Consider the following 14,891-nt stretch of genomic DNA (forward strand, 5'->3'; position numbering starts at 1 on the left):
ACAGCTCACTCGTTGTTAGCGGCAATGTTATGTGGTATCGTAAAGTTAACGGCAATGTTAACTGGTATGAGATTTTCGTCCATATTTTGTGTGTGTATGTGATGTCGAATTGTAAAAATAAATATGTAGAATAGTAATCAAAAGCTAAAGAAATATATATGCAACTAAATAAATTGTTCATTGTAAAATCTAACCACCCAATTTCATGCGTCCTTTACTTTTACTTATTTCAGCCACTAAGGGTCCCCTATACTTGTCGTCCCTAGCTCTTCTTAACGATTAACTTTTACGAAACGATTCTGCTAACCTGAACGATGACGATTCTGCTTTTTATCGAAAAAATTACCTCCTTCTATACTATCTTGTATATTCTTTAAATTTGTAAGTGATATTCGGGATCTGTATGAAAAGTGACAGAAATGCAATAAAAATAAAGGCATTTTTATTATACTATTTGATATTTTATGCTAATTATGATAATCCTAGATAATAGAAAATAGTATCGGCGCGAATGCACACTTGAACTTTCCGAAACAGAGAAAGTATTATGTTATTTAAACAGATGAGTATTTATGGCAAAAAATGCATTGTTTTATGTATCAAATGCTTGAACTTCTTCTTTTCATTGTTTGAATAAATGATAATGAGGATTTCATCGGGGGGGGGAATCAATACTTTCAGATTTTGAAATGTAGATTTTCCATTTTCTTGTTACTAAATTAAATTGTTGTAGTTAAAAAGTGTTTTGATAATTACTTAAAAATCTTTTCTTTAAATCCTCCTCCTAGAAGAGACAAGAGAAATACACGTTTACTTTAGAAATGTGATCCGTTACCAGTTTGTAAAGACCATCAACAAGAAACAAAGAGGTTTCCAAAAACTATCCGGAAAATATCAGATGCCCTAAATGAAAAGCTTTTGTTCTCAAATGAAAGAAAACAAACACCCCAAGGAAACATTTTTCCGTTGAATGGAAACTCTTTCGGGGAAAAAAAAAAAAAAAAAAAAGGCCCATGAGCGATCATGAAAGATCGTGTCTGCATTCACTTCGCTTCGTTTGGGAAAAGAAACTTTGCTAGACATATCCTCTATTGTTCTTTTGGCGTTGGTTTATGCTTCTTTTCTTAGTCTGTGCCTTTACAATATTCCGCATGCTACCAATCATTCAATAGCCCCAATGGCGTCCTGTGAATTTTTTGTCTAGAAGATACCAAAGACTATATTGAAGTAGTGGAAATAATTTGTAATCTCTATAACATCAACCATTTCGTAATTTCACAGATTTCATCGAGAAAGTTCTAGCGTTTATTATATCAAATAAGCGTTTCATCAATTTATTTAAAGTTATTGTATCAAATAGCGTTTATATTATTTGGCTCATATCCATCTATTGTGAACTGTCTTTCTTCCATTCGCGCGTGTGTAGATGCGATCATTCAAGAGGGCAACAAACTAGAATGTTGATGGGTATGATATTTGTATGCGTGTCTTTTCTTGTAAATGAATCCCCTGTTTGAGTCTTCATTTCTTCATAAATATATGATTAAAAAGATTCTATAAATCTTAATAAACTGGATCAAATTTGATGTGTGGTTTTCATCTTCGGTCCAAATGGATCTTAAATCAAAGTTATGCTAAACATAAAATATGTTACAGGAGACTAGATCTTAGATAATTTTCTAAAATTGTGAGAAACGATAAATTGTTGATATCCCCCCTAAATATTATTGGATACAAATTAGCAATTTGATTGAAAATAGGATCACAGAAAGCATTGTTATATGAGGAGAATAACGTGATTTCGGGGCGGTGAAATAAACTTTCCATTTTTCATTCTTCTAAGAATTTAAACTTCACTCTTGACGATATGATGAAACAAAATATTTCTTTTAGCATACACCAAGCTATAATTAAACATAAGAAAGTATACTGTATTTTAAGTGGCTTAGTTTTCAAGTTGTCTAAAAAAGTTTAAGTTCCGATGATTGAACCCTATCAAAGAGGCTGCATTAAGCAAGCATTAAAAATTGTTATTTGCTCTAGCATCAATATTTGTATTGGATTGTTTGAGACCAGCCTTCTAATGCAATAGAACTTTTGCCAACACGGCAAGCCAAACAATTTGTATTTGTTTCGCCTGGTGATGAAGTAATTTCTGGGAATCTCAATTTATTAAAAAAAAAAAAAAATTACTTCAAATAATTATTTAAGGCATGTAACTGCACTTGAAATAAAGTTTTTGAAGGATTCTCTAAAGTAATTATATTTTTGAATTTTTACATGAAAATCACTGAAAAAATATCTATGAAACAAAAGATACCAGTTAGGAAAAAAAAGGTTTTAAAAAGTGAAAAATGATTTTTTGGGGGTTGAAAAAGATATATAAAGCAAAAATCTTTTAGTTTAGAAGTTGAACAAATCATTTTTTTAAATTATACAGATAGCTTAAAATATATATTACCTTATTCCTGAACTAAAAAATAATCTATATAACTATAAAATAATAATATATATAATCTATAATAAATAAAAAATAAGAAACTGCCAATGGAAACAGTAAATAGAAACACACCAAATACTAATGAAAAACGTTTATCACTAACTTACAAATTTGGCTCAAGCTGACCACCAAGATGTTTCAATAATTGCATGCGGTACACGAGGTTTTCGAAGGTGGTTCGCAAATATCGGCATTTATTCGCCTGACATGTAACGTTATTTGATTTCTTAAAGTAGGAATGTCAGGAACATGTCTTTGATACATAGCACCTGTCAAATGAACCAGAACCGCCTCACAACCAGAAGTTGCCAAGATTCAAATCAGTATCATCAGTTAATGGGTGTTATCTCATACGGATAAAATTTCAGGATGTTAAGCAATATCTTCTGCACCGTCGAGAACGGGATATCTGTTTGCCGTGGTATTGAAAGAGCACTGCTTGTACCCTGCTTATTTGCTATCTCCTGATCCATAACGGCAGTTGCAACTTCCTCAGCTTGATCTTGCTTGATATCTTTACGTCCTAGGCCTTGAATTATCGGCACACAAAGAATTCCTATTATTTCAAATCTTTCAACCATTCTTCGTAAGTTAGTTATGGTCATCGGTCCTCTAAGTAACTGTTTTTACCGCCGGCATTCACGAAGAACAGCACTGGCATTTTCATCTCGCTGATAAAACAGCTTGACTAATAAGGCGCGTTCAAGTAGTGATGACGCAGAATGACTTAAATTCCCGCAACCCTTCCTTTTATCCTCGATATCGTGTCACAAAGTACCCGTATAAGCAAATTACATAAAAAAGTTTTCGATCGCAGAGCCAGGATTTCCTCTATCGGCTTTTTTTGGTGCTAATTTTTTTTTCTTGATAAATCAAAGCCGCATACTTTAATGTGTATGGTGGCCAAATTTTGTTATATTTCGTCCAGTACATAACATGATACAAGGCTCCGAACACCTCCTGTTATTTCTTGATCACACTGTATATATATATCTATATATATATCTCTCTCTTTCTCTCTCTCTCTCTCTCTCTCTCTCTCTATATATATATATATATATATAAGCTGGTCGTTTTTTACATAATGTTACTACTAAATCCTTATCTTTTTTAACTTGTTTTTCAAGTTTTTAATCTTTACACCACAGGCTTTTAAGTAATTTAAAAACTATAAAAATAAAAATAAAAAGTTTTTCTGCACATTTTTTTTTTCAAAAATGGGAATATATGTTGTTTATATTAGAGACAATCAAAATTAGGGCTTTAAAATCACTTTGTAGTTTCTAACTTCTAAGATATTGCAGTTATCGAAAAACTTTAAATACAAAAATTGTTCATCTTAATGAGACGCTAATTTAGTTAGTTGAATTTATTTTTCTGTCTTCAATATTAAGAAAGCTATAGCGAAGTGAAACTCCCATCATCACCACCACTTCTAAACCCTTCTAGCTTGATGCCCCATTGGCTCCTTTTATGTGTGTGTGTGTGTGTGAATTTTTATTCTCCCAATTTCACTTCAAATTCTTTAAAAAAAAAGAAAAAAAAATATTTTGTCAGCTAACGCGTGGGTAACTTTTAGTTTTTGAAATCAGCAATAACCGGCATAAACCTTGTTTATGTTATACTGGAAATACGAAACAACTAAAGAAAGGGAATTCCTGATTATAATGTAATTTATTGCGTTTTGCTATCCCTTTTGCCGTGACAAAAAATAAAATATATTGACAAACATAAAAAAGACTCTACATGTATTGTTCAACGTCATTAAAATTCTTAATCGCTTTCAAAGGAATTCAAATGAATTCTCTTGGGTGTATAAGTGAAATTGGACTAAAATATTTTTTTAAACTTTAAAGGAACATTCTCAAATTCTTTCGAAGTAAAAAAAAAAAGAAAAAAAAAGTGTTCTACTAATCTATTAACAAAAAAAAAAAAAAAAAGAGCGGAGAGAAAATATTTACAGTGAACAATCATTCTTCGCTGAAAGGATTTGGAAGCAAAGTCATTAAATCTAAAAGGATTTGGATGTGTGTAAAACATACAGAGAAGGCGAATCAGGTTCTCCTTCTGTTGTTTTCATGTCACCAGAAATTCGTTGAACGTAGATTTTGTTTGAGGAATATATGATTCTGGTATATTTAAAATGCTTTTTGTAAAATAAAAAATGGTTGAACGTGATTGGATGCTTCTGTTCAATATTTTCTGCTTCGTAAATGGTGCCAATTTGAGGATAAGTATTTCGGTTATTTATGAAGGGTAATTGAAGCAGAACGCAAAGCTAAAATAATGTAATTCATACCTCAATTATTTTTTGACAGTCCTATCAATTTCATAAATGTTATATGCATATCACGCACTCGCATATGTTTTGGTCCTATCGTGCTTTTAGCTCCCGATCCCATCAATCAATCTATTCTTAACTGGTTAAGCTCGGTATTGATTACTAAAAACGGCGAAATCATTTGAAGATCAAAAATTATAAAACTTTTATAGTATATATATATATATATATATATATATATATATATATATATATATATATATATATATATATATATATATATATTCTTTTTGTGCTTAAACTGTGTGTGTTAATTATTGTACTGCGTATAGTTGCTGTGTAGTTATTTTGTGTATTGTATGTAAACTTAAACACCTTTTTTTGAATCCGTTAAACTGACTGGGTCTCCTTGAAACTTTATGTTCGGGAATATTTTCTGTGGCGAAAAGAAAAAAAAAGCATTTCTAAATGACATATTATGCAGAATTTTTCTGTAATTTTTCAAAATACGAGGAAATATTTTGAAGTATTTTCAATATATAATTCAAACCATAAATAAAACTAAAAAGTTTAGCTTTCAGTCCTACTCTTTATAAAGGATATTTATAAAGGATATTATTTCTTAAAGAGTTAATTTAGATGTTCAAAGTTTCAAGACTTTAATAATTATAAAATATGATTCTAAAATGTAAGTTATTTAAAAATGTGTACGTTTTTAGGCGATTAAAGCTAAATTGCATACTAAATCATGAAAAATAGTTTTCATTATTGAAAATGATATTTAATTTTTTTAATCAAAGATCCAGACGTCTAGTTTATTATATGTGAATTGCGATATGCAAGATGAAAAAAAATTGCTTAAAACGTTCTGAAGAGCTGATCGTAGATCGAAAAGCTATTAAATTTGTCAAAAAATTAATATTTCTTGAGGTGAAATATATATTGGAAAGTGTTTCAAAATTTTAATTCTATTTCTTAATAAAAGTTAGTAAAATTTTAACTTTTTTGACAATTTGAGAGCATTCTAAAGCACAAAATTCCTTCTTACACAACTTTAAAATTTAAAAGAACGTTTAGAGATATCAGATTTTCTCTCTAATTTTAATGAATATTTAAAAAATACTTTTAAGTATATTTCACGGTAATGTTCTCAGTGGTTTCAATACTGGATTTATACTCCTGCACTAAGCAGCCATACAAAGCACATTTTGTTTATCACGAATTAAAAAGAAATTTTAATTAAAAACTAAACTAATTTTAACTGAAATTCTGTAATTATCTCAGCTTAAATCCTAGACTTAAAATTTAGTGAAGATTATCTTAACTTTTAATTAAATTTAATTTAAAGTTAAGATAGAGAAAATTAAGCCTACAATATTGATATTCTACTATGTTTATGCAGAAAATTAAACAAAGCATCACCATATTTAATTAAATTCATAGGACGTGGTATTCACATAACAGCAAATCTCTTCAATGAAATACATGTTGCTCCACTCTAGGTTGCATTGATATGTCTTTCTCTAAGTTATGCAATGCATTCCTACGTTTCAGTAATAGAAGCACATTCAGCAAGTATGACGCGAATTGAACTTTCCATCTACCTTTTAGTAAACATTACGAAGTTCCATCGCGTTTGTGGATCTGTGCGAGTGGTTTATTAAACGGTTTGAATGAATCAGACTTTTAATTTAAACTTAGTTTCATAAATTAAAAGAAATAACTCTGATAGTTTATAAATATATTTTGTTCATTTACAAGGTCAGTTTAAATCATTACAATTTTGTATAATGTAAGATGGGGAAAAAAGCTATTTAAATGTGAAGATAAGTAAAATTATGTTAATAATATAGATTAAATAAGTTCTTAAACTTGATTAGTTATTAAACCAGAGAGAGTAATCTCACCAAAACTGTCTTGCATATTTGCATTTAGTTTAATAAAAATGTTTTCCGCCAACGCCCGCACCGCAAAAAATTGTGAAACTTGTCTAACAAAGAGAACACCTTACATAGAATAGTGTACAGCATTTAATAAAATATTAACTTTTAGTGTGAATTTAGGATTTTTACTATCCTGGGAAACTTGGCGAATTTTTGGCGATTAATCCCTGACGTGTGATTAATAGTATCCGAAAATTGAATTTGACTTTAAAAGTGTTTTTCCCAACCAATTGGAATCAAAATTTGACACAGTGCAGTACATGTGCAGCCATAAAATTTGATATTTTTAAATCATTGCGGTTATCATATTTGCATACTTCTTAAAGTACTAAGTGGCAGTCATTCAAGCTCTCTTTGGAGCTCCCTCAAAGTTTGATTGATATCTACGATAGATACATTAAATCTCTGCATCGAATTTTATTCATTTAGTTCCTTACGGTTTTGTAACTATGTTAACTTATATTCGAACAGCCGGGCTGTCAGACTTCTTTTGGACAAATTTTCCACAAAATTTGATAGAAATATAGAAATTTGATGAAAAAACAAAATTTCATCCGTCTTTTGAACCACACACAAATAGATATTTGTCTAAAATGTGCTTCTCGAATTCAGAGACATACGTCTAAAATGGAGATTCTTTAAAATCTCGAGTTCAGATTTACGATTATATTTCCTTTGTACATTGTATACGAGAAAGTAGAAATGTGGATTGCACAGATATACGGATGACAAAAAGATTACTTTAACGGAAACTTTTCGCGCGAATTTAAAATTTAAAAAAATAAATACTAGCGTGTAATAAAATAAATTCTTTACTATATGCGTATCGAACATGTTTTGTTTCAAAAAATATCTCAAGATTTCATTTTGCGTAACTGATTTTGTTGCTACGAATTTTGAAATATTAATTATTTTGACTCATATCATTCTAGAACAGATCAAATCTTGTACTGAGGCAATGGTCCTATGTTGTTGCTGCAAATAACCACAGTAACAAAGATTCAATGGGTCATAGTATTCAGCGAGGGAAAAAAAAAGTGGAAAGTATTTCTATTTCTCAAGAAAAATATAATTTTTTGCAGGTTTTCTGCAACCAACAGCAAATGAATATATATATATATATATATATATATATATATATATATATATGATATGGTATGATATGATATGATATGATATTTCATTATTCATACTGAACGTATGGTGATGGATCGCTCATAATTTGATCTTCCCAGCGACGCGAAGTTTTGAATGCGTTATGTGCTATGTCATTAGGTGTAATAATTTAATTATCAAATTTAATATTAGATTGCCAAAACATGAGATGGACATATCCATTTTTCTATTTTTAAATGTTGCAAATACATAATTATATAAATACCAATAAAAATATGGAAAATACCTTTAAAATACTGCACATATTCAAAAAATATAATAATTGACTGACTTGTCCGACTAAAAATTTCCGACACATGACTAAAAATTTGCGAGTGTGTGTTTACAGAATTACGTGTAAATTATATGTAATTTGATTCTCCGATTCCGAAAAAAAAATCTGTATCATATAAGAATTTTAAGAATTTTTTTATTATTGTGAAACTAAAAATTATTTGAGACGTGATATTTGCATTTGCTGTTTGCAAGTATTAATCATTTTAATAAAAAAATTTTGTAAAAAGCAAAGTCAAATAAATAATAATAATTAAATCAGATATACGGGTTATCCAGACTAAACGTGGCCCAATAGCTATTTATACCATTTGAGTTGGATAGATTTTTGCAATTGATTCAAGGTTTTATAATAAAGAATAAGATTAAGAGCTTGCTTTTTAAAAACTATTTTCTCCATCAATAAATACAATGCTCAAAAACTACAAAATATAAATTACTACCGGTCCTATCGGTCATATTTAATTCACTATGATTTAAACCAAAAAAAAAAAAAAAAAAAAAAAAAAAGGGTCCATTCTTCCACGAATAAAACTTTCGGGTGATAATCTGATATAATATTATGTAAAAATAAGAAAATATTGTTTGTTATAGGTAATTTAGAGTGATAAATACTCTCACCAGTGACAAATTGGATTAAATAAATGGAAATTTATTAAGAATATTTGTTATTGAGCATTAAGGGTAAAAATATCTTGTTGTTCATTGGCAAATATATTTGCCATTTTAGTTGTGAGTAAACTAAAATATTTTATACGGCCCTTTATTTGATTATTCGAAGGGGTTATTTAGCTGCAGGATTCGCCAAGCATGCTAGATATAACTCACAAATTGTCCTGAATAACACATATAGACTTCACATCATTGAATACAGAAATTCTTGTAAGTGATCTCCGCATTTCCGAGACTATTAAAGCATTTCTTTAAAAAGGTTCTCTGCGAAAAAGTATCCATGAGTAGAACAGAGCTGATGAGCAGTATTGCTGTGGCATGCATAAAAGTTGCACCAACAATGTTGAATAGTGTATCAATGAAATTTATTTGGATGGCTCATTTCGACTGAAGGATATGAATTCATCTCGAATAAATATTAAAGCTAAGATTTATTTAATGTTAATGTTAATGAATAATGTTTTTTATTCCAACGTGACAGCATTTTTATATATATTCTTATTTAAAATAATGTTTCATTTTGTAAGGAAGAGATTTATTTCTTTAGGTCATGTTGATTCCTATACAAACTTAATTAATAATTCATTTTAACTGCCTCTCCTCTCTCGTTAACGAAAATCAAAACTTCCGCAAAGATTTTACATATCCACCCACAATTCCCATGCGAATACTTTCATCTAATAATACATAATTTTCCAGAAAAAGAAACTCCATCAGCAGTCAGCTTTCTTCCGGCTGCACGCCAACCATTTAAGTGGTGCAGGGTTCTAATTTTATCCCTCGACTCACGCGATAGATCATACTTTAATTTGCGTTGAACGTGTGATTTAGAACAGTGACTTTGTCCATAATGAAGAATTAGGTAGAAAGATTATTTTTTTCACTTTGTTGTTGCAACAGGATCTTGCAGAAAAAGGGGTGTGCTTAAAGATATCTTAATGGCATGCACGTGATTGCGACTCATCTCAAAACAAGGCCATGGAATGTAGAAGAAAGCGATCGAAAACTTAAAAGGAGTAGTTATTATTATTTTTTAATGTTTCAGTGGCCGATTTACTAAAGCAAAACGTATCTAGATTAATTATACATCTGAATTCTTATGTAGATACGTGGAAGAATTTTTCCACAACTATCGTAATATTTAAGGAGAACGCATTCCTTTCGGATTGAACAAAATTCAGTGCAATCCTTCTTTTAAGACAAATCTATTCTTAATAAATAAATTATCAACGTTTATATATAATAAATAAGGAGAAAGTATTCCTGGCTGATGGCTTAACATTCAAACTCAACATTGTCTTAACACAAATACATTCAGAATACAAAAGTTATTAACATTTGAACGAAAATTAAATTTCAAATGACTGATTATATAATGACAACAATTCTAATATAGCTAATCATAAATTCCCCAAATTCGAGATAATGTAGCATTTCATGTTTAAACTTTAAATATTCATTATAAGTAAGCAATCTTTTGATAAATATTGGAGTAAAAAATACGTAATCATGTTTACTTAAACAATAGTCAAAAATTTTAATCAAAACATTCTTTAAAAAAGTACCTAATTTTATTAGTGTACTGAAAAGCAGAAACCTATTTCAGGATATTATTATAAATGCTCGTGAAGCCTTGAAATAAAGTTTTCTCAGACTCGGAAACAGATAGCTCCATTTGCTACTCGAACAGAAATTCAAAAAATTGCACAAAATTCGTAAATTTACCGCATAACGGAATAAAAAATCAATTTAAAAAAATGTCTTTACAAATATGAAATGTTAAATAAAATTGTGCAAAAATGGAAAAAAATTGATAAAACTGGTAGTACAAAGAAGGTGAAATCTTAAAAAAAAAATTATTCGAATTCATTTTTAAATCTTCAAGAATGTTTTTTTTTCCTTTTTGGTTCTCGATGTATAAACTCATTGTGTAACACAAGGCTTACAAAAGTAAGTCATTATACAATTGATAGTAAAAAAAAATTCAAATATAAATGATGCAGGCGCAGATGCAAAGTTAAATAGAGGAATCAAGAAAGGGCACAAATACAAATAAAAAATAAAACAAAATTGTTCACATACTAGTGGAAACATACAGTAACTGATATAATACAATTGGTGAAGCATGAACAAATAAAAATAAAATATTCAAAATGCAAGCATAAAAGTATATATGCAAATATATGTAAGTAAACATATAGAAATAAAGTCTAAATAATGCAGGAAAAATGCTTTTACATGTACAAAAGAAAACGAAAAATGATTTACTCTGTACAAGGGCAGATAAATGAGGAGGCAAGCTATATTGTTCTTAAGAAGGCAGTTTACGTCTTTCGGGAATCAATTTGGTGCATTCAAATACCAAAGGCTTTGTATCCCAGATTGCACCACTGTAGCTCGAACGGCAAAGCGGCAAATTGAAGCGTTTTAAATATGGTTTAAAATTTCCACGCCCAATCAGAAGGTTTAAATTTAGACTCAAAGTAGTTAGCCTTTAAGCGTCTATATATGTAAGGAATAAATTCCTTAGTGAACTGCGCATTAGTTGATGTTTGATATAAGGTTTTTCATTCAAATATAACCTTATCTTTAAAGACATTTTTAAATAAGATTTTGGAATGTTCATAGGATTGAATATAATTAATTTTGTCGCTTCTTTGGCAATCCAATTGGCGCGTTCATTGCCATAGATTCCAGTATGACCTCTTTAACAAAAGAAAAGAAAAACGCTCACTACTGCTTCGAAGAAAACTCAGATTGGATCGTGTTTTAACAATTATTTGATTTAGGGAATCTATGTAATTTAATGCGTATAAAGATGAAAGGGAGTCTCTGCAAATTAAGAAATTCGATGAAAGGTTTTCATTATTACAAATACAAGAAACTGCTTGGGTTATGCAGAGCATATCATCCTGGAAAACACTACTTTCGTCTCTCATTCTGAATTGGCGAATTTCAATTTCACTATACTCTTGAGAAAATAACAAATGCAGGACCAACCTTATTGCTAATTTTACTACTCTCTGTAAAGCAGACAGCAGGAAAGTTGTCTTCAATATTATTATGATAACTAATTAAGTTAAGAGGAAATCTTTCAAAAGAATGGGGGAGTTCTAGACTCTTATGAGCCGAGTTCTTCGTTGCGTTCCTTAATTCATTATTATGGATTATAAAGATGTCAATAGGTGGAAAGCCCGAAACAGCAAACGCAGCTTCATAGGATATCGTCTGATACCCAGAAACAACTCGTAGGGTTCAACTTCTTTGTATTTTTCGCAAGAGTTGACAATTTATTTTTTTCTTCAGAGCAGAACCCCAGACTCGAGAACTGCAACAAATAAATGGTACAATACCTTGTTTGTACAAAATGTTAACATTTCGTATTAATTAACCAAGACATGAGTAAATACAATTTTATGCCTATTAAATTCAAATTATCTTGCTTTGTGGTTATTACCTATATTCGAACTAATTTCTATTTTGATCCATACTGTTTGGGGTTATACGCCAGAAAACAAGTGCAAATTCAAGCTACACTCTAAGTCCTATTTTGCGACATATATCATACAGAAATATGTTTTCAAACCTAAAGGAATACAAAATTCTTAATCATCAATTCTCTTCCGAAATGAAACGTCTACATGGTTTATCACATAATACATTGTTGCGTTTTTAAGCGTCTAAAGCTTAAACTAATTATGATTGAAACGACGTTTTTATGTTTTAACACTTTTTATTAATTTACCAAGACATCGGTAACATAATTTTACACCCATTAAATCTCAGTTATCTTAATTTGTGATTATTACATCTGAAATAAATATTTGGACTAATTTATATTTTGATCCATACTGTTTGAGCTTATTGCATTGGAAAAAAAGAGCAAACGCAATCTATAATCTAGTTCTTATTTTCCCCCATATATCATATAGAAATGTTTCCAAATCAAAAGAAATTCAAGTTTCTTATAAGCATCAATTCTGTTCTGAAAATGAAATGTCTGAATCGTTTATTACTTGATACATTGTTGTACTTTTTATACATCTAAAGCTTGAATAAATTATGATTCAAACGGTGCTTTCATACTTGTCTCATTAATTCATATTTTGCAGAGTTATTAAAAAAAATCTGTTTATTTTGAGTTCTGTTTTCCAAAAAGATTTGTAACTATGAAATGTTTTACTGGATTTAATTATTATTAAGTTTTGATATTTTCTATTTCAAGATCAAAGATTTGAGAATAGGAGAAATTCATTTCAAGTTAAAGAAAGCATTTTCATATAACTGAGTAGCAGCTATTTAATTCTTTTGTTTTCCATGAAAAATTCTCGTATATGTTATCTGAAGGATTAGATAATATATAAGAAAGAATAATTCATGACGGTAGATGAATTAAAATCAGTTCATATGAAAAACCATTCGAAAAATATAGCTCGGTCGGAAGGTTTAAACTCATTTAGAGTAACGCAGGCCAACTGAAAAAAAAAATCCTTTTGCTTGATGCCTGGAAATGTGAAACTGTTTCTCCCTAAATTTAATGCGCTGCTCTTAAACACAAAAATACTTTTTCCCGATCATCTTTTTATATTTTAAATTCTGAGTATCTTAATTTAAAGTATTTTATTATAAAACTCATTGAGTATAGATTGAATTTTTTTTATGTTGAATAGGTACTTTTTGGTAGATTCTTCTTCTTTCATAAAAAAAGAAGCCTATATTTTGTCAAGATATTAGAAGATTTCTGATAAAAATGGGTCTTTTATAATTTTTTCCTTGTGTTTTTTTTGGTGTCTGTTTAGGGACAATTTTATGTGGAATTTGATATCTATACTTATATAAAGTGACAAAAAATACAGTTCAATATCCACTGCTCAATCAGTCAAACGAATGAAGAACATATTACCGTAGCGTTGGTTCTATGCATTGCTCGATCAACCAAATAAATAATGGAAGAATATCATATCATAGCGTTGGTCAAACCCATTGCTCAACCAACCAAATCGGCATAAAATATAATACCATATCGTCAGTCACAGAGAAAGTAATTTGTGCAAACATCAACAGCTAATTTATACGACAATTATCTCTTTTACATGAAAAGCAATGGAGTTGAACAAATATGCTAGTTTTTTTTCCTTATGTAATTGCAGAATTAAACATTACCTCTGAATGCGAAAAAAATAGATAATGTCATTCATTTAATTCATAAGCTTTAGTCAAACGAGGTCAAATCATTTTCTCTCCACTTCATATAAATCTGGCGTAAAATAATTAATGAAAGATCTTGATATATATAACCCCCGTTTACGTTATGTTTGAAATAATAGCAGAAAACTGAAAAAAAATTGATAATTTTGAAATCAGTTAGCTTTATAAAGAATTTTATTTATCATAGATTTCCTGCATCTCAGTGAAATATATGCGTAGATGTCATTTATCCCTTTTATCAAGAAATTTCTAGAAAATCACTAAGTTTAAAATTATGTTGAACTAATTAATAGCATGCTTTATTACTTCAAGACTTTGGTTGTATATGAACATAAAGGTTATAATTTAAGCATATTTGTACAACTCTTAAACAATTTCCTGAAAACGATATTAGTCTAGTTGAGCGAAAACATCAAAACAAGACAACGGAGAACCAGTGCAGATGAGACAGCAGATTACATATTCATATGAAGATAGATTATGTTAAAATCTGTAAAAATAGAATGTAAACAAAGTTCAATCAAGAGTATCAAATAAAAGAAGTTTTCGGTGTGTAATAAATTAACTATTCCTTCTTTTTTTTTTATTCCTCTCATTTTTAATTAAAGAAAGTGTTTAGATAAAAAATTGTAATTAAATATATTTTCTAAACATTTTTTTAATTTAATTTTTTATACTTCAGGCCTAATTCAATGTGCAAATGTAAATGCGCTTCCATCATACCTTACAAACAATTGTTGAGGAGCAAAAACTAAGGCCACATTTGATTTTATCATAGAAAATAAGTTGAATAATTCTATCATCAAGATGTGTGCTAGCTTGTGCAATTATACTGTTT

This window comes from Argiope bruennichi, chromosome 8 (genome assembly GCF_947563725.1).
Source record: "Argiope bruennichi chromosome 8, qqArgBrue1.1, whole genome shotgun sequence".
NCBI classification, from domain to species: Eukaryota; Metazoa; Arthropoda; class Arachnida; order Araneae; family Araneidae; genus Argiope; species Argiope bruennichi.